This window comes from Aquila chrysaetos, chromosome 23, assembly GCF_900496995.4.
Source record: "Aquila chrysaetos chrysaetos chromosome 23, bAquChr1.4, whole genome shotgun sequence".
NCBI lineage: Eukaryota > Metazoa > Chordata > Aves > Accipitriformes > Accipitridae > Aquila > Aquila chrysaetos.
The window spans coordinates 16,353,595-16,379,038 of NC_044026.1; the positions used below are offsets into that span (position 1 = coordinate 16,353,595).

The window sequence follows — 25,444 nt, forward strand, 5'->3', positions numbered from 1 at the left end:
AAGGCAAAAGTTTAAAAGGTCAAGGTTTCAACTACTGTAAGTAGCTCCATGGACTGCAGGGGATTCACAGCAACGCACACTTGTTGAAAAGCTGGCCTTATTTTAAAATTACAGAATCCATTCAATGGCTACATCATGAGAGTCAAGATGCAGTGGTGTACAGGATGAGTCAACAGACCTATTTTTTTTTCTCCCTCTGTTTCTGATCTACCTTAGATCCCACCACTCCCCGCAAAAGAGGGTTATTTTGTTGTTGTAAATAAAAGAGATTTTTTTTGTGTGTGTGTGTGTGTCCCCTTTCTTGGTTTTATCCTAACATACTTGGGTAAAGTCACCTCTTGTTGTAAAGTTCAGTGCTGGCCTCGCTGAGGTACAGTGTAGTAAAAACTGTATTTGACGCTACTGGGATTTCAGAGCAGGACAGTAATGCATAGTGATTCCCCTTCCTTAAAACAGACATCTTTTTGGTAGTAAAGACATACCACAGTCTGTGTCCCAGCTGAGAGCAAATCCCACAGCAAATGGGACCATTTGTTATGGCTTGTGGAAATGTACAGCACTCCCTAATGTGGGAAAAAAGTAATAAAAAGATGGATGAATGCCCATCCAATTCTCTATTTGTTCAAAAAATCTAGATAAGAATGTTTTAAAAGACAAACTATTAATTGGCATGTTTCTCAATAATTTATTAAGAAGGCTACATGCATGATAAAATGTGTAAGAGGAAGGGATTTTCTTCTTGTTTTTTCACCTTTAAGCTACCAGGAAGGCTAATTCTCTCATAACTTTGCTCGAGGAGTCATCGGAGACCTCACATGTTCGCTTTGAACTTTTTCTGCCCTGAAGAAAGACAGAGAGATAAATTTTCTCCTGAGTGTTTTTCAGTACTTGAGTTAAAAGTCAAAACCAAACAGTGTGAATAAAACTCACTTTCCCTCTCATTACTCCAGATTTATTTGCATAGATTTTTCTGCTGTCATAATTTTCTCCTCTTCTTCTTTGTCCTGAAGTCTGGAGACTCCAAGGAGTCGCCTAGAAAGGGGCAATAAGACATGAATTTCTACCACGACACAAATGTATAGATCCAGAGATTTATACATCATCTGATCTTTATAATTAAAGAGAAGGAAAAAGAACATAAACCCGACCTTCCCCTCCTCCTTTCATAATCAATTATTAGTAACAGCACCTTTTTCTATAGGGTTCTCACATGTGTCCTTCACTGTTCTGAAAGAATAGCAGAAGATTAGCTTGATTTATCATTGACATTCTTCCCTGACCTTAAAAAAATGCTGTCTTTTAATCCACCCCACAGAAGAAAAGTGCTGACTGAATTTCTAAAGGGTGGGTGAAATAGTTGCCATAGCCTCAAGGCAGCAACCATGTACATGCTAACAAGTTATTCTGGTTTTACATGTCTATTCACCTTTATATAGATTCTACCACCTCTGCGTCTCATACCGCATGTGTTAATGCTCGGGAAGTTCTTTTGGGCCCTATAAACAGTCCCATAATATACTTGAATGTAACCTGAAATAGTTTCCTCTAATTCTCTGTTGCCTATTTATTAAGCATATTCTTGCTCTGCACATTTACCTAGCGCCCGGTTTTGCCACCCATACAGAGTCTCCCATTTATTTTATAACCCCCCCCCCTTTTTTTTTTTAATTCAGCACAATAGCTTGGATTGTGACAATTACTTATTCAGTTTCAGAGAAAGCAAAAAATGCAATCTGCTTCTGCAAGAGCAGCCCACATCTTGAATCCATATGTTTGAGTGTGTAGGAAAACTGGATCTGATGCTCCCACCATGAGCAAATTCAGGCAGGGAAGGGTGACGATAGTGATAAGAAGGGCAAGGAGGGATCCAACCTATAACTGTACCCTTAAGAGTGGCTGCATGGATGCAAAACTCAGGGAAAAGATGCCGTGTTTTATTATGACCCAGTGTGTAACACATTTCCCTCTTGCTCAAGTCAGGAATTTGAAGTCAGAATATTCTTACTTAGGGCTGACAAAAAAATTTACAATCCAGGCCATTTGCTTCACAACCTGTTGGAGCAAGAAACCTCCCAGAAGTAGGAAAAACTTTCTGTGAGCTGAATTACATTTTCACCAAAGCCTACGCAGATCCAGACTGGCTCTTATCGAAGTCAAAGCAACAACGTCCGCTGGTGTCAGCAGTCAAACGTTTCACCCAGAACTGAGAAGCCCAGTACCAGCCGCTGGCCGCAGCCGAACCCCTGCGTGCCCAAAACCAGGGCACCCCGAGAGCCTCCCCCAGGGCTGCCCGGTGCCCGGCAGGCCCCCAGCTCCTGACTCTGACAGCTACAACACAATCTAAGTAAACTCTCAGGGATTTCAGGAACAATATGACGTGGTACTTTATTTTTAATGGGGACATGCTGGTCCAATTTAGGGAATAAATATGCAAATGTCAAGGCACCTTAGGAAGAACACAGGAGCAGAATATTAGCGGTAGCAGAGAGCGACAAGAAGGAAAAGGCAAGCCAGAGGATGGATGGGAAGGGCTAAGTAGGCAGCAAGGCTCATACCACGCCTGATAAATTTTGTTTAACAGACAGCATCTAAAACTCAGTGAAAAAAGTTCCAGAAGAAAGAAAAGAAGTATTTTCCATGCTTTGTTCTTCAGAGGCTGATTAAGTAACGAGCAGGCTATGAATTCAGCTGGTGTAAAGGGTTGCACAGAACAGCAACTGCAAAGCAAAATCAGGGTCTTAACTGCCAGTCATGGTAGCTGTCTCCAAACTAGCAGGGGATCCGAGCGGTTGCAGTTTGCACACAGGCGAGCACTGGCTGGAAAAGGGACGCTTAAAAGTTTAACCAAATAACATATTCGTCCAGGCAGCTGCGGCCATGCTAGACCCAAATAGCTCTGCGGGAACCCACCTGTTAATGATCCCGCACTAGATTTTAGCACGGGAAGGAGCAGATTGCAATTAGAAACATTGAACCTGTTCTTGATCTCTCTCACGCAAAGCAAATTAGCAGTTACAGGGCTGTAAAAACTGGAGAGGGAGGAGCCGGCGGTGTGGGAGAGGGGTGGCCGGTCCCAACCCAGGTTTCACAGGCACAGGAATGAAAAATAACAAGGGAAAGAACAGGTTTCATGTTAAGAGAGCGGCTGGAATTCAAGCCTGAAAAATTTCAGGGCTCTTTTTTTCCTCTATTTATATAAAATTTATAATGCAAATACAACTGTATTTTTGTATGCTGTGCCTCTCAGCTCTATTTATAATTTGACCATCATTTTCAAACCTGGCTGATTAATATTAGGCCATTAAAATCATGCTCAGATTTCTAAACAAACATTCTCCTTTTTTATTGTTGTTGGAAGCGTTGAACTCCTGCCTTCCCCTATGGCATGTGTAGGATGGTTTTGCCTTTCAGCAGACTCTTAGGGTGAAGTAAAACAAACACTTTTCCATCGCGTAAGAGTCTCAGCAATTAGGCTCCTGAGGATATCCTGTTGTAACAGAGGTGCTGCTCTCGCCCCCGTTCCCCGCGCTGCAGCAGAGTCAGCCTGTGAACTTGGAATCACGGACTCACACGAATTTGGTTGGAAATGGGATCGTCTGTCCCAGCCCCTGCCCAGCACTGGGCCAAACGCAAAGCTGGGACACCGTTTTCTCCCTCCTCTCCCACCGCGTATTTGCAGGGAATCACGGGGTCTCCCCTTCTCCAGGCCGAACTGACGCCGTGCCCCCGTCCTCTCCTCCAGCGAGACGGGCTCCTCAGCCCCCCGGGCACCCTGCGGACCCGCTCCCGGCTGCGCTCGACCTTCTCCTGCCCCTCCGGTTCCTGCTGCAGGGGATTACGCCAGCCCTGCGACAGGGCTTTGCGTCTGCCTCCGCTGAACTTCACGTTGCTGCGGCCTGCCCAGCTCCCCCGAAGAGCAGCCCTGCCCGCTGGCACGTTGACCATCGCCCCCACCCTACCCACTTCATCCCCCAGCAGCTCAATTTCTCTGCCTGTTCCACAGGCGGGTAGATGGGAAGTGTCACTAAAATCCAAATCATCTTTCCTGAGGGGTAAAAGATCTCATCCGCATGAGTCAGCCGAGTCTATACTTCTGGAACTTGTTCCCAAATGGTCGCTCGTGCCGTCTGCATCCACAGTGACTGCCTACAGATTCGCACCACACGTACCCTGCTTTAAAGTTCACGATTCACCATCAAAATGTCCTGACCAAGATCGTGTCGTTTTAACTATGGTCAAAAAACCTATTGCTTCATGCGTTTGTCACTTTCTCTGTAAGATAATACCCTCACCTTATTTCACAGGGGATCAGGAGGATGAATGCATTATTAATATGGAAAGCATTCAGATTTGGGGGGGGGTGAGAAGCACCACCACTTATGAATTATCTTACGAATACAATATAAATTATTCAGCAACTATACGTCCTTCTCACAAAGGAAATCAAAGGTTTTGGCCTTACTGAGCTTACAGATTCCTAACTAGAGAGGGAAAAAAAAATTAAATCCTAAAACATAAATGTAAACAAAAATGTAAATACAAATGAAAATACTTTTAAGTACCTCATTGGCTAAGTTTGCCCACGTGTCACATTTTACTTTAATAGTGACTTTGTCCACCATTTTAGGAAAAAAAAGTGCTCATTTCTTATGATGTACACTCATGCAGCTCTAGTTTTACTTTGGTAAGTTCATTTATTAATCTAATTTGTTTGTTTATTGCTTTTTTTGGTGGAATGAAATCCCATACATTCCCTAATGTGCCAACTTTCATTAATTAAAAAATAACACCTTTAAGATTAAAAGTGTATTGTTATGCCTATGGTAATTTTACCATGAATTTTAATAAAGCCAGAACTCCACCCTAAAACTTTCAGAAACAGGCGGAATGTCTATATGGAGAATTTGGAATCCACTGGACTTCATATCATTTTCATTTTCAAGCTCATGCTCTTTCACAACTGCAGAGGCTTGTGGTTTAGAACAGAAAGGCAGCTAGTGTGAGTAAGGTAAGTAAGTGAGGTCTTTTTGAACTTGGGATTGAAGATTTTTTTTCTTTCCAAATCCTACACAAAGTGTAGGGAAAAAAAAATTCCCCAAACATTTATTTCTAATTTACTTTGTTAGCTGCAATCTCTCCCACTCATTGGTGTACTTTGGCAAGGAAATTGTTCTGCCAAATACAAGTAAAGCATACTAAAAGTACTTAACTGATCTGTTGATGGGTCACGTAAATACAGTCTTTAAAGGGGTACTAATTTTAGAGATAATTATAAGCATTTTACATGACTCCATCTTTTGTTGACAGCATTTCTTAAGTATTAGCAACCCATTTTAGGAATAATACAATTGTGCCAATGAGATACTTACATTCACTGAAAAAAACCCGCTAAATTCAGTTTAGAGGGGGAAAAAGCAAATGAGTTACCACCTACAAGATGCCCTCTTCTCTCTTGGTCATTCTTTCGCACTCTGGGACCATCTCTAGGCAGTACATCAAGCCTGCAACCTGTCCACCACTTCGTAATAAATATCTGAAATCTGCTTTGCACGTTCTGCAGAAACAAATTAGGGATGAGCCCCGTGGCTGCTGTAAATGGAAATAACTCCATAGGCTTTAATGGAGCTCTGCTGCATTGCACTTCTTCTGGATATCCTCCCTGCCTTTTGAAACATTTCTGGTGCAGAAGAAAAGGGAGGGGATATTTTCCAGTAGCTGGAGAAGAGGGTCTGGGACACCATTTGGGTACCTGTTCTCTTTGCTGCCTCTCAGCAGTCACTTCAGATCGATCGACATTAGAAAAAAACACATTGCTTTAATTACATTCATTAGGAATGTGATATTTTAATATATTTTTATACCATCATAAATTCTTGTTCCTTAACCAAATACTGTTTATTTTGCTCTGTTGTTGAAGGGAAGGCATACTGCTGCAACCACCTCTACACAGTGGAAGTTTCACTTAAAATGATATTTAATAATAAAACTAAACCTGCAACCGTTCTAGTATAGGCAAGCCCCTTGTTTCTCTCTGCTTCGGCGTTCCTTTGAGGGATGAGCAGGATAGTATTTCATCTGAGAGGGCATGGCTGCGGCGTGGTGGCACGGCTTTCCACGCCGGCGACCCAGGCCTTCAGGGAACTTGCCCTGTCTTACTCACTCCAGCACATCTCCCGAGCCGGAGGGTTCGTTCTACTATTTTATCCTTCGTGAGAGGATCCTTGTGGAAACCCACCTTTCTCTCAGGCAAATGTGTATGCACATCTCTGCACACACATGCTCCCCCTGCCCCTCCACGGTCTTCTTCGGGTTCAGCAGCAAAATGGTATGATCAGCAATGCCAAAGTACAGACTGGAGTGTGTAGCTACATTTCAAGTTGTTTTGTTTTTTTTTTTTTAAAGTAAGCTAGCTGATGCCAATGTGAATTTTTGTTTGTTTGTTTTAGAAATAAAAAGGGGAAATTGCTTCTCTACAATTCTGTCACTACAGCAACTTCCGAGGAAAAAGAAACCTCAAGACAAAATTTATTTGCTACCCTCAAAAAGAAGAAAAAGCGTAAAGAAATGATTGTTGCTCTGTTCCTGGGGTTGGGTAGATTGGGGACCGAACACTGATTAATCCCAAGCTTCAAGCTCTGATTACTACTGAGAAGTATGCCACAAGTACGTGGCCATAATTGGATGGATGTTAATAAGGGTCCCAGTATATCACTAAACAACAGAAATCTTGCAACGCGACTGGAACAACAAAGCCTTTCTCTCTGAACCGATAGATGCAGTAAAGAACTATCGGCACGGCGGTCCCGTTGATTTCAGCTGGACTCTTTGGGAGGGTAAAGGCTAGCGTGCGAGGTCCAAGGTGTGGGGTTTTAAACGAAGCATGTTTGTGTATCGTGTCTGTGTGTTTCTTGATGTGTGCAAATACATATACATAAATATACATTTATGGTTGTGCGCCCTCAAATAATACTGAAAGATAAGTAATTTCACAGCTTTGTTTTGGTTGATTAATCTGATGATTGCTTTGCTGTTTTACAGCAATTTGTAGACTTAGTAAAAGAAGGTAACAACCAAAGTTAACACATAGCCTACCAGAACGATTTGGGCAATCTGTGCCTTTGCAAGCAATCGGGAAGCTTCCACGGAAGCTCACCCTCACGGAAGGCAAGCTGGTTAGCTTCTCCTGGCACTGGGCAAAGGAAAGAGATAAAAAGTAATTATATTCTATTTAGTGACCACACTCCAGTTGCAAACACTCACATGGCTCTAGCTTGCAGATAAATCTTTCTAGCCGGGCTAGTCGTAACTCTTACAATAGTAAATATAAACATTGATGAGTGCAAATGTAGACTGTTACGGAAATTGTGTGGTATCTGAAAATCTTGCAGCTGCTCTTACTCCCAATTAAGTCCAAGCTCATCTGGAGGGACTGGGATTTGTAAAACTGAGAGTCCACAAGACTTAAAAAAACCCCCAACAGTCTTTTCTCTATCTGGAAAGTTACAGAGCAATCAGCTTGAATGATAACACGGTCTCACCCTAATCTTGAAACTGATTCTGTGAACACTTAGTGCTGAAATTAGATGCCATTTTAGTTGATATCTTTTTAACCTGATAATATCCCTGTGTTGCAAAAATCCTTTCTATATTGCATATTGGTTTAAGTATTTTTGCCTCAGGGTAATTTCAGTATCAGGCCCCTTCAAGTTCTAATAGGGAAGCAAGTGAATAAACGTACAAATATGCCACGATAAGTATGTAAAGACACTGTCTCTATTCTTATCACGGAGGGCTCAATCTAAATTTGTTAACATTTAGAAATGGAAAACATTGCAATTAGTGTTACACTAGAACTCATATAAAAATGTTGATTTTCCATCTAACCTTTCTTTCAAAAGCATTTAATTTTTGATAATGTATACAATGGTTATTTTCAATTCAAATTTTCTCTTTAAAAAAAAAAAGAAGAATAGTAAGTTTAATCGCTATATATACAAGGGTACTTTCAGTTCCACTTTTGGTATATTTATGAAAATTCTGGGCTTACCTCGTCTATCTCAGTTATGTTTTCTCTAGTCTTTCATGGTTGACAGAGTTAGAGATGTAACTTTGATAAGTTAGTTAGTATTAGATGGTTAGTGTCCTTAAAAAAAAAAAAAAAAGAAAAAGCTTAGGGCTGACAAACTAATTCTAAGGGTAAACAAAGAAATACTTTTATAATGAGGAATTTTACGTAAATGATTCAAAATATTTCAAGTTGACTCAGAAAATTTTAATTTAAATGAAATGTTTACAGCCTTGAAAACAAAAGAACAAAAGAACTTAGTACAGAAAATACAAAACAATGTAATCTTTTATGTCCTCTTAATATTTCCCCTCTTTATCGAGAAAAAAAGAAAAAAGCCAGCAGCCTACACAGAGCCAATTACACAGAGGAATCATAAGCAACTGCAGCTCATGAAAATATTGCCAGTCACAAATTTACCATAACACAATGCAGAGGAAGCGATAGTTTGAAGCCCAAGCTGTCAAGTCTGATTTTGGAAGTCTCAGAACGCGTAGTTAAACTTAGCCACATTAGGAAGTATTCAAGGGAGGTGGCTAAAGGGCATACAGGAACCACCTCATTCCTATTATCTTTCCTAACTTGTGTTTCTAATAAATACCAACAATTAAAGGAAATGCTGAAATAAGTGAGAAAAAATCAGCACTGTAGGATTCAACGAAAAGGAGGAACCATAGCTTCTGTGTGCTGTGGGGCTGCAGCAAACGTGGGCTGCCCGGGGAGCTCAGGCAGCGAGGTTTGTGCTGTGATTTGGGGGAGGGAAAGAGGGAGGGAGGGCTGAAGGACGGACGGACGGACGGAGGGACCGAAGGGAGAAAGGAAGGAAGGAAGGAAGTTCTCACCTAGCAGCGCCGACAGGTGAAGTAGGAATACTTGATTTGAGAGTAAAGACAGTTAAGGAACTGTTTTGGTTGTGTCCTGTTTTCAGCTGGGAGAGTTAATTTTCTTCCTAGTAGCTGGTACAGTGCTGTGTTTTGGGTTCAGTATGAGAAGAATGTTGATAACACACTGATGTTTTCAGTTGGTGCTAAGCAGTGTTTATACCAAGTCAAGGGTTTTTCAGCTTCTCCTGCCCAGCCTCCGAGAAGGCTGGAGGGGCACAAGAAATTGGAAGGGGACACAGCCAGGGCAGCTGACCCAAACTGGCCAAAGGGGTATTCCATACCGTGTGACGTCATGCCCAGTATAGAAACTGGGGGGAGTTGGCCTGGCAGGATCGCTGCTCGGGAACTAACTGGGCATCGGTTGGCGAGTGGTGAGCAATTGCATTGTGCATCACTTGTTTTGTATATTCCAATTCTTTTATTGTTATTATTGACATTATTATTATTATCATTATTATTTTCTTCCTTTCTGTACTATTAAACTGTTCTTATCTCAATGCACAAGTTTTACTTCTTTCCCCCCCGATTCTCACCCCCAACCCACTCGATGGGGGGAAGTGAGCGAGCCGCTGCGTGGTGCTTAGTTGCCGGCTGGGGTTAAACCACAACAGGTTGTAATGGAGATTTGTACTGATTTATTGAACCTGTTTCTCCATCGCTGCTCAGTCTTTCAAATGACTTTCTGTGTTATTTAGGAACAGGAATTGCACAAAAAAAGATTACTTATTAGAGGTGCTTTCATCCCCATTGTATCCACTTTTTTTCCAGTAGTTATAAGGTATTGAAAATGAAGGACCTTATTATACTCCCATTGAAGTAGTGGCAAAACCACTGTTGATTTCAAGGGGAACAAGACGGGGACTAAAAATAGATTTGGTACCTGAATGTCTTAATTTAAATACCCATTTTTTAAATACAGCTGGCCAAAACATGGAATTAGGAAGTATATTTTGAATTTTTAAACATTCATTTTTACTGCATTTTGAATACCATAATACTGTCTTTTAAACATTTACTAGTACTGTATTTTAAATTTAATCACAGAAAATGAGCTGAGTTTCTTCTCCCTCTCATGCATTTTTATTCATGTCCATGTAGAGCACCGGTCTCTGTGAATAGAAGCTATAACCTGTATGAGGTCAACTGCAGCCACGTGGAAATTAAGATTGAAAGCAGGTCTGACTTATTACCTTTGTAATAGTTTGGTTTACTGCTAGAGCGAAGGGTTTGGATATTACACTTTTCTTTGTTTCTTCTCTTTCTTGGATAAGGTCCTAGAGAAAACTTTTGGAATATGAAGAAAAAAAAAAAAACCCCAAGCTTCAGGGAAAATGCTTGTTTTATACAAAGCTATTCCTGTTAAAAATAGAAAGACAGTCACTTTGCACACACCTGTAGAAATAATACATGTGCAAATTGGAAAGGCAAAGTAAAACTTCTCTGTTGTCAGGATATCAACAAGAGTTTTAACAGAAATTTGTATTAAATAGACTGATAGGTAAATAGTTAGCCAGCCACACTTTGGCTTCTCAAAACCACCACTTCTCAGAGGTCTGTGTTTGAAGATTTTAAGGCTAGAAAGCACCATTGCGATAGTCTGCTCTAAGCATATCATGTCATAACATGGGCCATAGGACTTCTCGGTGCCTTTTGAAACTCGGTGGCCGTGCTTGATTTAAGATTCCAGTTAGAGAATATCCACACCAGCTGTTTCACTGGTTAATGATGTTCTCTGTCCTTAAAAACCTGCTACTTGGTCTGTAACTTCGAGCTGTAGATCACCCTGTGTTTGTGTGGTAGATCGAAGACTCCTCTGCTAGCTTTTCCCACACATTGGTTCTTCCAGAGGGTTGAGTTACTTCATTGATAAGTTAAACAGATCGCCGACTTTAAAAATAAGTCATTTTCCAATCCTTTTGTCATTATCAGTACTCTTCTCTGTAGTTCCTCCAATTTATCATCATCCTTCTTGAAGTGCAGATAATGCAATGGGACTACTTCAGTAGTAGTCACACCACCAGTGCCAAGCAGAGAGGTAGTATAACCTCTATTCTCCTTCCTCACGCATCCCTTTCTGTGTACCCAGTAATCACAGCAGCTCTTTTGGCCGTGGCACCACACGAGGTGTGCCCAGTCAGATTAGTTTTCTGCCAGCATTAGCATCACGAATACGACTTTCTTCAGAATCCTTCACCCCTCTATTCATTGTTCCCCAAAACGGCAGCTTGCATCTAGAAATGATACAGCTTACCTTGTGCACTTCAGTAGCCATAGAGATTGTGTAAAGAAAAGCCATTTCAGAACTCTTGAACCAAAACTTTTGCATTTGGCAAGGGAAGCAATCCATATGTCTTACATTTTACAACAGTGAATCATGCTTTAAATCCTGAGTAATCCCACTGAATCAAGGGGAACCTTTTAAAGTGTAAAATATTATACAATGCAATGTCAATAGAAACAGGGAACTATCGCAGACTGCATCGACACTGCTCTTGGTCTAATTCAGGAGTGCACTTCTGAAATCGATCTCCTGACTCTCCCCCCGTGCTGTGCTTTGGTACGCAGAGCAGAGCGGTTTTTGAGCGTGAGAACTGGTTTTCCTCTGGGTGAAACTAACCCAACTGGTGCAGCTCAGGAGCGTGTCCAAGGTGCTCCAGCCGACCACTGTCAGACAGTCTGTGGGACCAGCCTGGGGCAAGACACCCACAGCCCCGAGAGGCATCTGGAGGCTGATGTTGGTGTGATGCAGACATTTGGTCTTTACTACCACTATTTTATGCTACTCACCTGCGGCAAGCTACTTGCTTATCTAGACGTAGACACGTCTTGTTCCATGAAACTCCAGTTTCCTTGCTCTTCTGCGTGCGCACTCCTTGTGAGAGGGACTGGGCTCTCCTTGAGGCTTTCCTGACAGAGTCCCCACTGGACTCTTTCTATAATCTGTATTAACAAGAACTCTTCAGGAAGATTAGGTCTTCTGCAGGGGTAGGCTCCCGGTTCCCACCTCGCTTTAGCCACTCGGAGAAGTATGCTAGCAGGGCTGCTCCTGCTGCTGGCCTCAGAGGGTAAGATTATCCTCACAGGACAAGGGGAGACATCTGACAGCACCATCACAACGCTCAGGACTCATATACCCCCCAGAATACCCGACCAACTAAGGGAGATGATACATGGCTAATGTCTCTCGCATCCATAGCACAACCTCTGCATAAGTCTGGCTTCTCCGCAGGGGATCTGATCCTGTTAATTCTCTAGGTGTTTCACTCTCTGCAGCCAGCTCCTAGGTAGAACTCCTTTCTCTTCTAAAACCTTTCATGGGAGGAAAAAAGGCTTGAAATCATAAGCTGTCCCAGGCATTAATTCAGCACAGCTGGGGCCATGCAACACTGCATGGATGTGGGAAGACGAGGAAAGAGATGATCACCTCCTTCTTCTTTCTATCCCAGACTGGCAGGAGGCCAAACTGTCTCTAAGAGTAAATTAGAGCAACATAAAAAAATCTCTGTTCCATCTGAGGATCCTAAGGGACCCATATAGCTAGCTCAGCCCTTCGTGTCAGCCCACTAAATAGATCAGAGGAGTGTAGATTACATACATCAAAGTTGCTGATTTATTTTACCTTAAGTAATAACAATTATACATGTTCCACATACTAAACAATATCTTCCATATAGTAAATACGAGTGTTGCCCTAACTTGTTTAGATTTTTGCAACTGCGCTTCGGAAGAATCACTGAATACGTTCTCATCATCTTACATAAAGAAGCAAAAATACACCCGGCGTAACGCTTACCTAATACGCAGTGTCCCTGAGCAGCGGAAGATGTGCATTGATTGTATAATTGCACAGGGAAGAAACTATGAATAGCGCATCCTGGTTTGTAACCTCTGCAACATCATAACAGCATGAAAATTCTTATCAGAAACTATTAGATTCCTATTAGATTAGATCAAATTCCTGTTAAAGCCAGAGGAATCTAGATCTTCACATCTCAAAAAGGTGGATGAAAAAATATCACTAGAAAGTGCAGGTATTACAAGCCACATGAAGCAAACTGTAAAGATGCTCACAAAATAGAAATCAAAGCTTGCTGCCACAGATGTGCTAAATAATAGTAGTAGTAGTAATAATAATAATAACAACAACAACAAGAAGAATGTGCTAAAAGTCTTTACTTTCCCACCACGAATTGTCTGGCGGGACAACTCACAATACGAAAGCTAGGCATTTATGTTTAACATATTTTTTAGTGTTGCAGAACTAGTGCCTACCATGTCACATTTCAGTTTCTAGAATATCTATGTATTGCAACATAAGAATTCCATACTGCACCTGTAATCCAAACAGTCTTGAGGCATCTATTCAAGTTAAAAGACCAGTTCAGTTTTCACTATCGTATCAGAAGTTTGTATATTAATTCTCTTAAAAACTTAACTAGCAGATTAGCAGATCCACATTTTTTACAGTTCGTAACAGGAGTAAATAATTAATCTGTATTTCAGACTTTTTTTGTGAGGAGGAGAACTATTTAACTACAGCTATGTAAAAGTAGAACCAATTATTTATTTTTGAATGATTCACTTGTTCAAGAGAAATTACTTTTATCTGCCCAGTCAGAGAACAGAAAAACATGGTGTGGGGGGAAAATGTAGTTAGAAACAGTTACCAGCACAATACATGATGATGAAGCACTAGAAAAATAAATAACAATGGCTTTCATCTTTTAAAATGCAAAATATTTTGTCTTATGATCCCATTATCTCCACAGTAGGCCAACCCTGCTAGCCCTTGACTTTGATTGTTTCAGGTTTGAGTTTCCATTTTAATGAGGGTAAGAAACCACGGCTTTGGCTTCCTTCGTTTGGAGCTGCGGGGCCGCAGCACTGCCGCCGATCACCATCACTGCGTCACGAGTTATGAAACCAAAAAAAGAAGACTCTTAAAAACCTGGTGATTTCTTTTAGACGTGGTCACTTTAGGGTCTTCTGTTACACAAAGGCCAAAATCATTGTAATGGCCAGAGCAGCGATTCACTCTTCTATCTTTCACTCTACCATCACTTTATAGTTGGGGTTTTTTTGGGTTGGTTTTTTTTTTTTTTTTTTCATTTTACCTGAAAAAAACCCCAAGTCTTTCTCATGGGTTCTGTGCTGCTCCCCTTAGCCAAGCATAGCTTGGAAAAAACGCCTTCCTTGATAGACTTCATTTTAAGTTCTCGGCAAGCATTACAGCAATACGTAACCTCGTCTCCCCGGGGGCTAGCTGCAGCCTGCCTGGCTGCCCGGCGTAGCTGAGACCATGCCTGCCCTTGCCGCCGCTCAGACACAGCTATATACAGACAATTCGGACCGGCCGTAGGAACCGGTTCAGAAAGCGAGGAGAGGTGGGCAGCCGTAGCCCTTCGGACTTGCCCTCTTCTGCTTGTCCCTATTCCTGCAGGACTTACACCGTGCTGGTAACGGGCAGCGGTCGTGCCCGGTTACAAAAGAGTAAAAATCTCTTCACTGCATCCGTACGAGGCTGCAATTTAATTTCATCACAATCCCTTCGGTTTCCCCACCGCCCCATCTTTCCTTGCCTGGCGCCGTCTCCCTGCCCGCTCAGCAGAAGCTGGGACCCGGTGGCTTTCTGAGCCAGAGTTTCCAACAGCGCGGTAGGTAGACGGCCAGAGCGTCCAGGCGGCGTAAGATGAGCACGTGCCGCTCCTCGACCGTGAAAAATCAAACACACGGCTCGGAAGGCCGCGCCGGGATAGACCTGTTAACGCTCCCCGTCGCCGGAGCCTGCCGCTCAGGACATCCCCCCTGCCCCGGTGCTTCCCTGCCGCGCAGCTCCCGGTGCTGAGCCAGCCTAGCCAGGCTGAGCGGCGAGGACCGGGCCCAACGGAGAGGGCGAGAGCCTAATCGCCGTCTCGGAAGACAGACGGGAGGAGTGGGAACGGTCCCGGCCTCCCTGCTGGGTGACCAAGCCTCAGAAGCTACTCAGGTCTTGACTTGGGGCCGTTTTCTGACCGGTTTCCCTCACTTGTTAGCCCACAGGACCTTAAAAACGAGCAGACGAACGAAAAGCACAAGACCTAAAAATTCAATGCCATCCCCCTATAGATTTGGAGGGCTTTTGGTTTGTTTACATGGTCAAGTAATAAAAACCTAATGTAGGTTTTGCTTTTGCAAGACAACAAGTCGAATGGGAGCTTATTTAGAACGGGAGACATTTGCTTACATGTCTGCCTGAGCGCTGATGGCCTTGCGGTGCAATCTCCAGGCTCCCCAAATGAAAATGAGTCACGTTAGCCCGCAATAACATTTCCCAGTGTTTTGGGAGTTCTCGTTTCAACACATACGTGGATGTATGTAGCAATGAGCTTTGTTGGGCTGCCTTGGATGACATCATATCTTTCCATAAGAACTCTTGGTGACAGCAAATATGTAGGCTTTGGGCTGAACGTATAACGAGCATAAAATTCCCTTTAATGTCAAAATAAGACAAAAAAAAAAGAAGTGGGAAAGGTCATTTGGAAAAAACCAACAATAAATCCAACTTTCAGTGCCGAGCGAGTCTTGCTGTCACCGGGATGAGCCCACCGAGGCAGACAGCCGGGCAACATCCAGATAATCTTATTATTTGCGTGACATTAACCACGAGGCCGGGGGTGGGGCGGCATCGCGGGGCTGCGACCACCAAAAAAAAACCCCCAAAAAACCAAAAACGCGGAGGTACGAGCCGAGCACGGGTGTGTGGGGTGGGCTGCGGGGGTGCCCCGGACCCCCGCCGTGCCGGGTGGGCGGCGGGGGATGATTTTTTTTTTTTTTTTTTTTTTTTTTTTTTTTGCGTGCGCAGCTACTCGTCGGCGCACGGTAGCGGCGCGGCGGGGCACTGCGGAGCGCGGTAATGATGTCAACTTGTTATTTACTTTCCAACCCCGAATGACTGAGCAGGGCGAAAGGAGAATCAATCAGCCGCCGGGTGACCCTCCAGGCGGAAAAAAAAAAAAAAAAAAAAAAAAAGGCAAAAAAGCAAAAAAAAAAAAAAAAAAAAACCCACCCCAACCCAGGAGCCCGGCGCGGTCCGTGGGCGGGGGAGGGGAAGCACATGGAGCTCGGCCGCGTTGCATCATCCGCCCCGCGTGGGGCCGCGCACCGCTCCCGCCGCCCCGGGGAGGAGGAGGAGGAGGAGGAAGGGGACACGCGGGGACACGGGACGGGCGCGCCGGAGGCTGAAGAGCGGCGGCGTTTCCCCCCCCTCCCGTGAGCAGTTAAAGCGCGTTTCTGCTGATTCACAGCCGTGGAGAGCAGCCATCGCGGTGCCCCCCCCCCCCCCCCAGCGCTGGGCTGGGGGAGCGTGCCCCGCGTGGGTCATCGCACCCTGCCCGCTTCGGTGCGCCAAGCGAAACGTCATAGCGATAACGATAATAATAATAATAACAACAACAATAACAACGCCGCCGCGCTCCCCTCGGTGATCTCCGCGAGGGCTCACACAATTGCGTTGCCCCCGCCTCGGCCGGCCTCGACGCTCACACACTTCCCCCCCCCCCCCCCCCCCCAGCGCCCGCCCGCCTCAAACTCCGGTAACAACAAACGACGACAAACAACAACATTAACGTTTAACCGCGGCGATAAAAAACCCGCCGCCGAGGGGAGCGGGGGGCCCGGCCGCCTCGCTGTACGCGCGCGCGTGGGGAAGGGGGGGGGGGACGGAGGGCGGGCAGCGCGTGGCCCGCCGGCCGGCCTCGCGCAAGGTTGACGCCGCGCTCCTGTGGGGGGGGGGGGTTGCGCGCGAGGCTGGTTTGTCGCTGGGTTTCTGTCACGGCGGGGGGGGGGGGGGGCAGGACGGTACCGGAAAAAAAAAAAAAAATACCGAAAATACCGCCTGGAGGCGAGTGGCGGGAGTTACCTGAGGGCAGCCCGAGGGGGCGTTGGCGGCGCTGGGGACGCCCGCGGCGGCCGGAGGCGCGTGTCCCTGCGTGGGGGTGCGCGGCAGGTTCGCCCCCCCCCCTCCTCACACACACACCCCCCCCCCCCCCCCCCGCTGGGCTCCGCCGCTCGCCCCCCCACCTACCTCCTCCGCCCAGCCCTCCCCTCCCTCCCGCCCGGCGGCGGCGGCGGCGGCGGGCCCCGGGCGCGGCCGGCTCCCCTCAGCGCCGCTCGCGCCGCTCCCGCCGCCGCCGCGCGCCACGCACCGGCCCCCGCCAACCCCCCCCCCCCCCCCCCCTCGCCCGCCCCGCCACCTCCTGACCCGCCATTCCGCCCCAAAACTTTCCGTTTTCCCCTTCCCACTCTCCGGGACTTCCTTGTGCCGCCTGTACGCGCGGAGGGGGAGGAGGAGGCGTGTGCGGCGGCGGCGGCGAGGGGGGATTTACAGTCTCCTCGCAGGCTGGCCGGGACCCCGGGGGAAGAGGAGTTGCACCATGCGCGGCAAGTGAGGGGAAAGTCTCCGCTCAGCGCCGCCCGCAGAAGTTGAGGCTCTCCCCCCGCCGCCCGCGGGAGCGGGAGCTGTGCCTTTAACGCCCGCTGAGCGAGGTGAGTTTCCGAGGCGGATTATTCATCCTGGGGACCCTTTTTTTTTTCTTTTTTTTTTTTTTTCCTCTCAGTTTTTTTTTTTTTTTTTTCTCTTACACGCGCCGAGGTGACAAACGTCCTTCCCCGGCGCAGCCCCCCGAGCCTGAGGCCGGGCCCCCCCCCCCCCCCCCGGCGTCCCCTGTGCAAGCCTGCCCTGGCTCGGCGGGCTGACCCGCCCGGGGGGGGGGGGGGTGTCGCTCAGCCGCTGCCTGTTATGACGAAGTTTTTTGAACCTGGGCGTTTGGGGGGGTCTTTTAGGGGGTGGTTGTTGTTGTTGGGTTTTTCTGGTGGGGGTTTTTTGGTTTTTGGGTTTTTTTTTTTTTCGGAGGCGATGCGTGTGGGGCTGCCGTCTCGGTGGCGGGTGTGCTTTCATCTGCCCCCGAGCAGACCGACCCCAGGGCCGGGGGAGGGGGTGGGCAGATTCTGGAGCGACTCCCTACTTCTGAGATAGTATTTTAATGTTTTTTTTTTTTTTCTTCCAAAAAAAAAAAAAGGATAAATGCTCGGGGGCGGGGGGGGGGGGGGGGAATGTGAGGTATTCACGCTCAAGTGTGGAGTTTGCAGAGCCCGGGTGGGGGAGGGGAATCCCATTCATCGCCAGGGCTTGAATCAGCAGCGGGCGGAGGGGCCGATCGCTCCCGTGCATCGAAGTTTTACTTCCAAGTAGGTAAACAAGTTAATCCCCCTCCCTGCCCCCCCCCCCCCATCCGCGCCCCCGTCCCCCCCCGTCCCCGTCCCGGTGCGGTACGCTGCTGCCAAGCCCGTTCCCGGCGCTGATGGAGGGGCGGCGGTGCGGCCGGGGGGAGCCCCTCGGGGGGGGACCCGGGTGCTGGAGGCCGGGGGGAGCGGGGCCGCAGACCTGTTGCACAGGGGGTTGTGGCAGGCCGGCGTGCCTCGGCCTTCGGTGCGGTTCCTGGAGGGGAGCGGCGGGGCGCTGGGTGCAGCACCCCCCCCCCCCAAATCCCCCCCGGCGTGGGGAGGTGGCGGACACCTTTCCCTCAACTGCTGTCATCTCCCTGAGCTGCTTCCCCATTTTGTGGTGCGGGTTTAATCTCGGCGGTTGGTCTGATATTTCGGTTCGGTGCGCGGCTAAATAGTGGTGTGGTGTGATGTAAAGCCAATGACCCTTGACCTATTTAATTATACGTTGTTGGGTCCTCGAGTAGACGTCCTGCACGGCACAAAAAGGGGGAGAAAAACACAAAGCCACACCCTAAAAGTTCGGCTTGCGTGTTAATTTCTCAAAGTCGGTGTTTAGACTGAATAAAGGCTTTCCTTTATGTTGTCTTAACATGTCTCTTGCTGTTCTCCACGAGGATTTGTACGGCGTTTTTCCTTTCTTGACGCACAAGTCTTAAAGTGTAGATGTGTGTGTGTGTGTATGTGTGCTGGTGGGGGGAGGGGAAGTGGTCTGTTTGGTGGCGCTCATTGAGTGTTTCACGAAAAAAAGAAAATATTGCAGCACAATGTTGCAGAAAACTGAAACACTCCATTGAAAAGAGCGCTCCTCAAGTGATGATTGGAATAAAATGGAGTGTAAAATTAAAATTTCAAGACTGGTATTTTAGGCTAATAGTATGAAAATAAATATATTGTGCCAGAGGGAAATCTGATTGTAGGTAATAAATACAAGGTCTTTACTCATGACAAATAGAATGCCATATCTTTCTTCCTTAGCCCATTTGTTAGCGATCCTTTAACTGGGACTGCTCGTGTGGCATGTACAAGATTTAACATAATATACCTTGCTTACCATGTGGCTGCACATGCTGGATTTAGGCCTCTTCCTGTCCTACAGTTAACGTGCTGTCAAATACAGAGACACTGGGCAGGTTTTGAAGTAAATACATTCATTCTGTGATAGCAGATGTTGTTGGCAAGAGAGCAGGATTGTCCTAGTGTGTTTCGGCATTGGTTTGTTGTTCTGGGTTTTATTTGTTGTTGTTGTGGTGGGTTTTTTTTTGAACAGTTACAGATAATAATTGCAACATCTCAATGACAATGATAGTAAAAAAGGGAAGCTTTCCACAGAAGGCTTGTAGAGGGGGTGGGAGGAAAAAGGAAGGCGAGAGGGGGAGGATGCTATCACATTAAAAATACGTTAAACCTTTCTTGGGCTCTACGCAATAATGGTAAATCCGGTGGAGATTTGAGCAGAGCTGCTGTAGTCGTCTCAGTTTAACACCTTCAGTGAGCTAAGGAACAGCTAAGGTGGTTTTTTTTCTCCCCCTGAGATGAAAAAGTGTGTTTCAGGAGCAAAGAGGATTAGAAATTACACATACATGTAAACACTGGCAACTACACAACTGTCCAAGTCTTGTAGGACAACCCCCCCCCCCCCCCATAAGTTGTCATCCGAATACATCCTCTGCCCTTCCCCCACCCGATTAAGTAAGATCACTCCAATGTCCTCCACCATGCCACTGCTGTGAGTTAGGCTACTTGTTTTTCTTTTCAGCGAGTGGCAAGTATCCTCTGCAGTAAGTGTATCGAAAGAGCAAAAATAAATTAAATCCTTGTTAGTGAAGGGGGACATGTCTGCGTCTGGCATTGTCAGCCTTCTGCTCCGCCAGTTTGCCTGGTTTTGCTCCTCTCATTGATCTACAGATGGACTTTTCCCATTTCTGTGGCGACGGGGCCAGAAGCAGACCTGTTGTCCACTTGATACGTCTCATGTGCCGTGCCTCCTGGAAGAGCTTCCTGAACGGAGACTCCTCCGGTAGCGGCAGTCGTTAAAGGCCTACATCCCTGAGCTTGGAGGGAGTAGAGAGCATCCTCCCGTGTGGATGGGATGTTGTTTTCTCGGTAGCTGAGATAAGTCAGCGGTGTGATATGCCTAGGATTCAGCGATATGCTGAGTTTGGTTCGTCGTGGAGATGAGGCTGGGAAACCCATCCCAGGGCTTCAGCCTGGCAATCGCTGTAGGTCGCGGGTGGGTGCCATTAGCTCTTGCTGGTTTCTCTTGGCTACTGTTTAATAGAGTCCAGAGTTAGAATTCATGCTGTAGTCGGTATTGAACCGATGTTGTTTATCTTCTAGTAGTGCCAAGGGGCCCCCATTCAAATCGGGGCCATTTTGGGAATATCGTAGGCAGCGGTTCTTGCCCTGAAAAGGTTGTCATGTGAGTAAGTGCAGGAGACAAAAAGCCAGGAGGGTAAATGGTGGAAAAAACTGACTCAGGGGAACAGCAGCTGATTGTAGCGCCTTATCTGCGGGACAGCAGCGTGACCTCAGCTGGTAGGAGAGAGGAGAGTTGTTAACACCTGGCAGCGCTGCTGCCGGTAAACCTGGCCGCTCTGCTCAAAGAGGGTGCGGGCATCCCTTCGCCTTCACGACGTGCGATCCGTACCCCGGATCCTCTTTACTGTTACTCTTTTAATTCCTAGTATTATTTTAGATTATGTACACCAGCCTGCCTATAAAACGACCAAGGTATTGTAACTCTTGAGGGCAGATTCTTTTTTTCATAATCTTCATTATGAGGCAAGATGGAAGTAATTTTGTAAACTCTTTTTCAGCTGCTAAATTAAACTCCATTCCCTCTTCCCCTCCCTCCTCTTGCCTATTTTTAGTTAGGAGGAAATAGCTGACCTCTTTACAGCAAGAACCCAGACCCCCTGGGTGCCATTTATAGGTTTCTACCAAATGGCCTACTTGGACAAGTTGGTTGAAATTAAACGAAAACATTGGAACTACAGCTCTACATAGGAATAGCAGCCTTCCTGTCAATACAAAATCTGTCATTTTAATGATAGTGAAACAAACGTCCATAGGTGAAGAATGGGATTTAGGTTATTTCCTTTTCTTTGGTAATCAAGAGAATATTTTAAAGGCTTTTTTTTTTTTGTGGCAGTCTGGTCTTTAATACAATGGAATTTCATTTAAGAATGACTGACGGTATTTTGTTTTACAAACGCAAGCAGCCCCCCAAACTTAGGACTGTGTGCGTAAGAGCTAGGGGGAATCAAAGAACGGTGTTCAGTCTCATAAGAAAAGGTTGTCGTTTCTTACCAGTTTTCTTCAGTTGTGTAGAGATCTTATCCTAGGTGGAGATTTACAAATTATAGTTACTAATGTTTAGTAATTCCATAGAAATACAAAATTGCTTCTGCTAGCTTAACCGAAAGCCAGTTTAACGATGGACACATGGCTGGTTTTGAAGGTTAAGGAGCACAGGCATCCTGCATTGCTTGTGTGTATTTCTATTTAGTTTAAGTGATATTGATGCCTTAAAAACACTGGACTCTAGCAGCAGGTACTGGATTTTTTCAGTTGTTGTTTGAGGAAAGAAGAGTACATGGCTGTACATGCGGTCTGCATATTGCCTCTGTAATCCTCTGTCCAGGTCCCAGCCACCAGTCCTTTTCTTTACTCTGGGTTACTAGTATGACTGCAGTAGGAAGAGAGGCTCGGGGTTAGGCACTTCTGATGATTTGGCTTCCATTTTTATAATCTTGTTGACTTTATGCAATAAAAGGGGCATCACGGTGTTTAACCTCATTTCTTGACCTTCTCTATTTGTAGTATGGACAATCAATACACGTCTGCTTGTCCTATTTAAATTGGAGTGCATGTAAAGATTCATAATTTTATATGAAGTTACAACGGAATTTTATGCCAAGAAACGTATAGTATCTATGCAATACAAAATTATGACAACAGTACTGTACTATGAAGAAGCAATTATTTTAATATTTTAACTAAGCACATTGCATAAACGTGCTTTCGCTTGGGTGTTGAACCTTACGCATTTGCTATGACAAGTTACACAGTACACGAAATACGTGGACAAAACAGTGCCTCTTGATGCTTAGATGACATGACTTGCAGCCTGTTTATGAACAGATGAGTAGCACTAAACGTGTAATAATTCTGTATATATATATATACACTCATCAAAATACTTTTGTCTAAGTGCTAAGTTTTATTGACTTGCCATTGGAGGGTGAAACAAGGCTTTTGAAAAAGCAGCGTTCTCCATTAATATGTAACGGTTGCTCTATACATCACTCCACTGCCATTCAAAATGTGATTGCGTTTAGTGACCTAAATTTCATTTAAGCTCCTAATTCTTAGTTACAGTTTAACCTCTTACTACTATGTAGTGGGTTTAGAATGCGTTTTGTTACATAAAATCATAATTTTGTTAGGTGGAAAGAAGTGGTAACATCAAATGTGATAGTTTTTTTCCCCCTATTGAAACACAACTTTCCCATACCCGCAATAAATTATTGATAGAGCAAAGAAGCAACATTTTTCCTTAGGCATTAAAAATACTTGGAAAATATCCTGTGACGTTATCTTCAAGAAAACAAAGAGGATTTTCTTTTGGTGGATAGATTCCCTTTGTCTTTCTGCAGAATAATACATTTGTTGTGCTCCTTTTTGAAGGCAACAACTGCACTGGATGTACAACTTTGGCTTCTGCTGTATTTTGCTGTGTAGCACTATCAGCTCTTCATTAATCCTGTACCACTGGACAGAAACTGTGCAGAATATTCTCCACAGTTCGAGTGAAGCCAACTGTTTAAGATTCATATTTCTGAACAGAATAATCATGTTATAATAGTACTGCTGAAAGCGTGCTGTTGCATTGTTACGATTAACATGTATACCGCTGATGTTACGCTTCACGCTTAGAAGTGTCCACTGATGAGTTTGTGCCAATTTGAACACAACCCAGTAGCCCACAGCAAAATCATTGGAAAGACATTCTTCCAAAAGAATTGATCTTCGCAGTATACAGTTAATACATACATGAGATCTTTACAAAGTGAAGTAAAAACACAGATTTTTTGCAAATCCATATATGTTGGTAACTTACAATTAGGAATTGTTATAAGCATATGATGGCTCCAGTGTCATTCAGCAGCTACAAGTTGGTTGCTGTCTATGCCAGTGAGTTTAGTTGCTGCTGGCAGAGGATATGTGTGCGTCCAGAGACCCATTAGTATTAAGACTTCTGTTAGCACGTAGTCTCAGTTGGGGTTGTTAACCAGTAGTCAGCTTCACAAATATTAATTGTTTAAAATGAACTACACTAATTGTCGTGTGTCTGAGTTGTGTGCGCGTGTGCACGTACATACATATGTACATATGTAGATAGCGTTAAGGTAGTCTGGAAAGTAACTTCGGAGGAAAAAGGAGTCACCCTGAGGTTGGAGAATGGTGCTGGAGTGTGATGGGTAGGCTCTCAAACCCTGAACTAGGATATGCTTAGGTTTCAGGCTCTGGTCAGCACCACCTGAGGTGGTGCAGAGACAGCAAAATGGATGTAGGACTGGGCCAGGCTGGATGTCAGGTTTTGGGAGAAGACAGAGGTGCAGCACCCTTTAATGATGTGCTTGCTGAAATGTGGCAAAGTCAGGAGTGGATGCTGTGCTTGTACATCTGACTGAGCGTGGTGAGACCAGGAGGAGACAACTGGGGTACCATATGTGGCTGGGGGATGCGTTTGAACTTCAAAATTATTATCTCTTCATTTTTCCTCCTTTTTTTAATTTTTTTTTTTAATTCTGTTCGGTTTTTGGTTGTTCTTAGAAGTAAAATTTAAACCCTGATCTCAACAGAGAGATCGAGGCAAAATTACCCTCTTCCTGAGCGTTGTCCACAGATAGGGTCGAGCTTTGCTGACAGGGTGGGACAGAGAATCCAAGCACAGACAGTGCCTGTTCATATTGTGGGGATTAGTTTCCAAGGATATCTATCTATCTCTCTGGTGCTTCTTACAGTCACAAAACAAACCTAACTCTTCTCATGCCAATTTACATGCACATGTGAATTAGACCTCTAGGAATTTGATTATAGGATTGATTGAAACACACCCAATCTTTTCTAATTTTTTCAGAAGGTATTGGTAATGCTTCCAATTATATGCATTCAGCTCTCTTTCATTGTAGCTTAGCTTTGCCTGCTGGTTGGTTTTGGGGTTTTTTTTGCTTTTTGGATTGAGTTTTGTCCTTTTTTAATACAAGAGCTTCTGTAGTTTTATGTAGTTAATATAGTTTTCTTTTTAATTTGTTGACTTTTAAACCAAAATAATGTAATCTGGAAGGCACAGATAAAAGGCAGGCTGAGGATTATTCTAATGAGGAACACATCTTCCTTCTTATCACAGTTCTCAAAAAATGAAAGTAAGGAACAGCAGCAGGTACATTTTTAATAACATTGCATGATGTTCACAAGACACAGATTTTGTGTCATTCTGTGAAAGGTATTCAAGGTTTCTTTATTTCCATTTTGACTGTTACTCTGTTTTTTTGATTGATAGTATTATAACTCATTAAAAATGCTCATTTGTATTTGTAGGAATGTGTTTTTATGTTAAGAAACCCAAACATGCTGGGCTCTGATACTTCAGCTTGTATCAATAAGTATCTTACATAACCAGTTAATTTAAATGAGCCAATTAGTTTAAAAGTAGTGCATGACAGTGTATCGTAAAAATTCATCCAGCTTCATTCTCACAGGATTTTATGTGCTTGGAAAAAAAAATCAGGCAAGCTGAAAGGATGGCCCTAAATACAATATTAGAGTGGGAGGAAAGAACCTGTATTTATTACATACAGCTCAAGTTTACTAAAACATTATGATTACTCTCATTGCTGATGAATGAAGTCAACTTTTCTGGGAGACCACCATCATGTCTTTACTACCTAGCCTGGTAATGCTGGGTAGAGGTTAGGTAAAAAATAGGATGTAGTGTAGGCCCTGATGGGCAGTTTGCGAGAAAGAGGAAAAAGAGTGGCATTAGGTTACTTTAAAAGCTAGGCTGCACTGGTTTTAACCTGCTGGCTGTCAAGTAGACAATGAAAATCTTTTAAGAATTTTCTGAACTGTATTTTTTTTCTTGGCTAAAATGACATGCCTTCAAAACACTTACTCCTGTGCATTTCTTCAGTGTTATGATGGTAGTACATATGATATGTGGGTA

The 25,444-nt window shown here is 44.8% G+C and overlaps 1 protein-coding gene and 1 long non-coding RNA gene across 10 annotated transcripts in view; one reads left to right on the forward strand and one right to left on the reverse strand.

The window, feature by feature from the left end:
* Positions 1-665: 665 nt before the first annotated feature.
* LOC121232554 lies at positions 666-16,980 on the reverse strand. Of its 5 annotated transcripts, none has more exons than XR_005931206.1 (6): positions 16,847-16,980; positions 8,048-8,143; positions 7,093-7,189; positions 5,435-5,554; positions 931-1,032; positions 666-840 (listed from the first exon to the last, which is right to left on the reverse strand). It is a non-coding gene; the product is annotated as an uncharacterized LOC121232554 (long non-coding RNA). The 5 variants fall into 5 exon arrangements; XR_005931208.1 differs by having other exon boundaries at positions 5,431-5,554; XR_005931204.1 differs by lacking the exon at positions 5,435-5,554.
* A 174-nt stretch (positions 16,981-17,154) lies between these two features.
* TBL1X (transducin beta like 1 X-linked) overlaps positions 17,155-25,444 on the forward strand; it is a 203,647-nt gene continuing 195,357 nt past the window's right edge. For 3 of the 5 annotated variants that reach the window (XM_029999175.2, XM_029999174.2, XM_029999178.2), the window contains exon 1: positions 17,156-17,472. The gene's annotated coding sequence lies outside the window, so the exon portion shown is untranslated. Of the gene's footprint in view, positions 17,473-18,119; positions 18,175-25,444 lie in introns of those variants that run through there. The other 2 variants (XM_041119497.1, XM_029999177.2) reach the window with 2 other exon arrangements.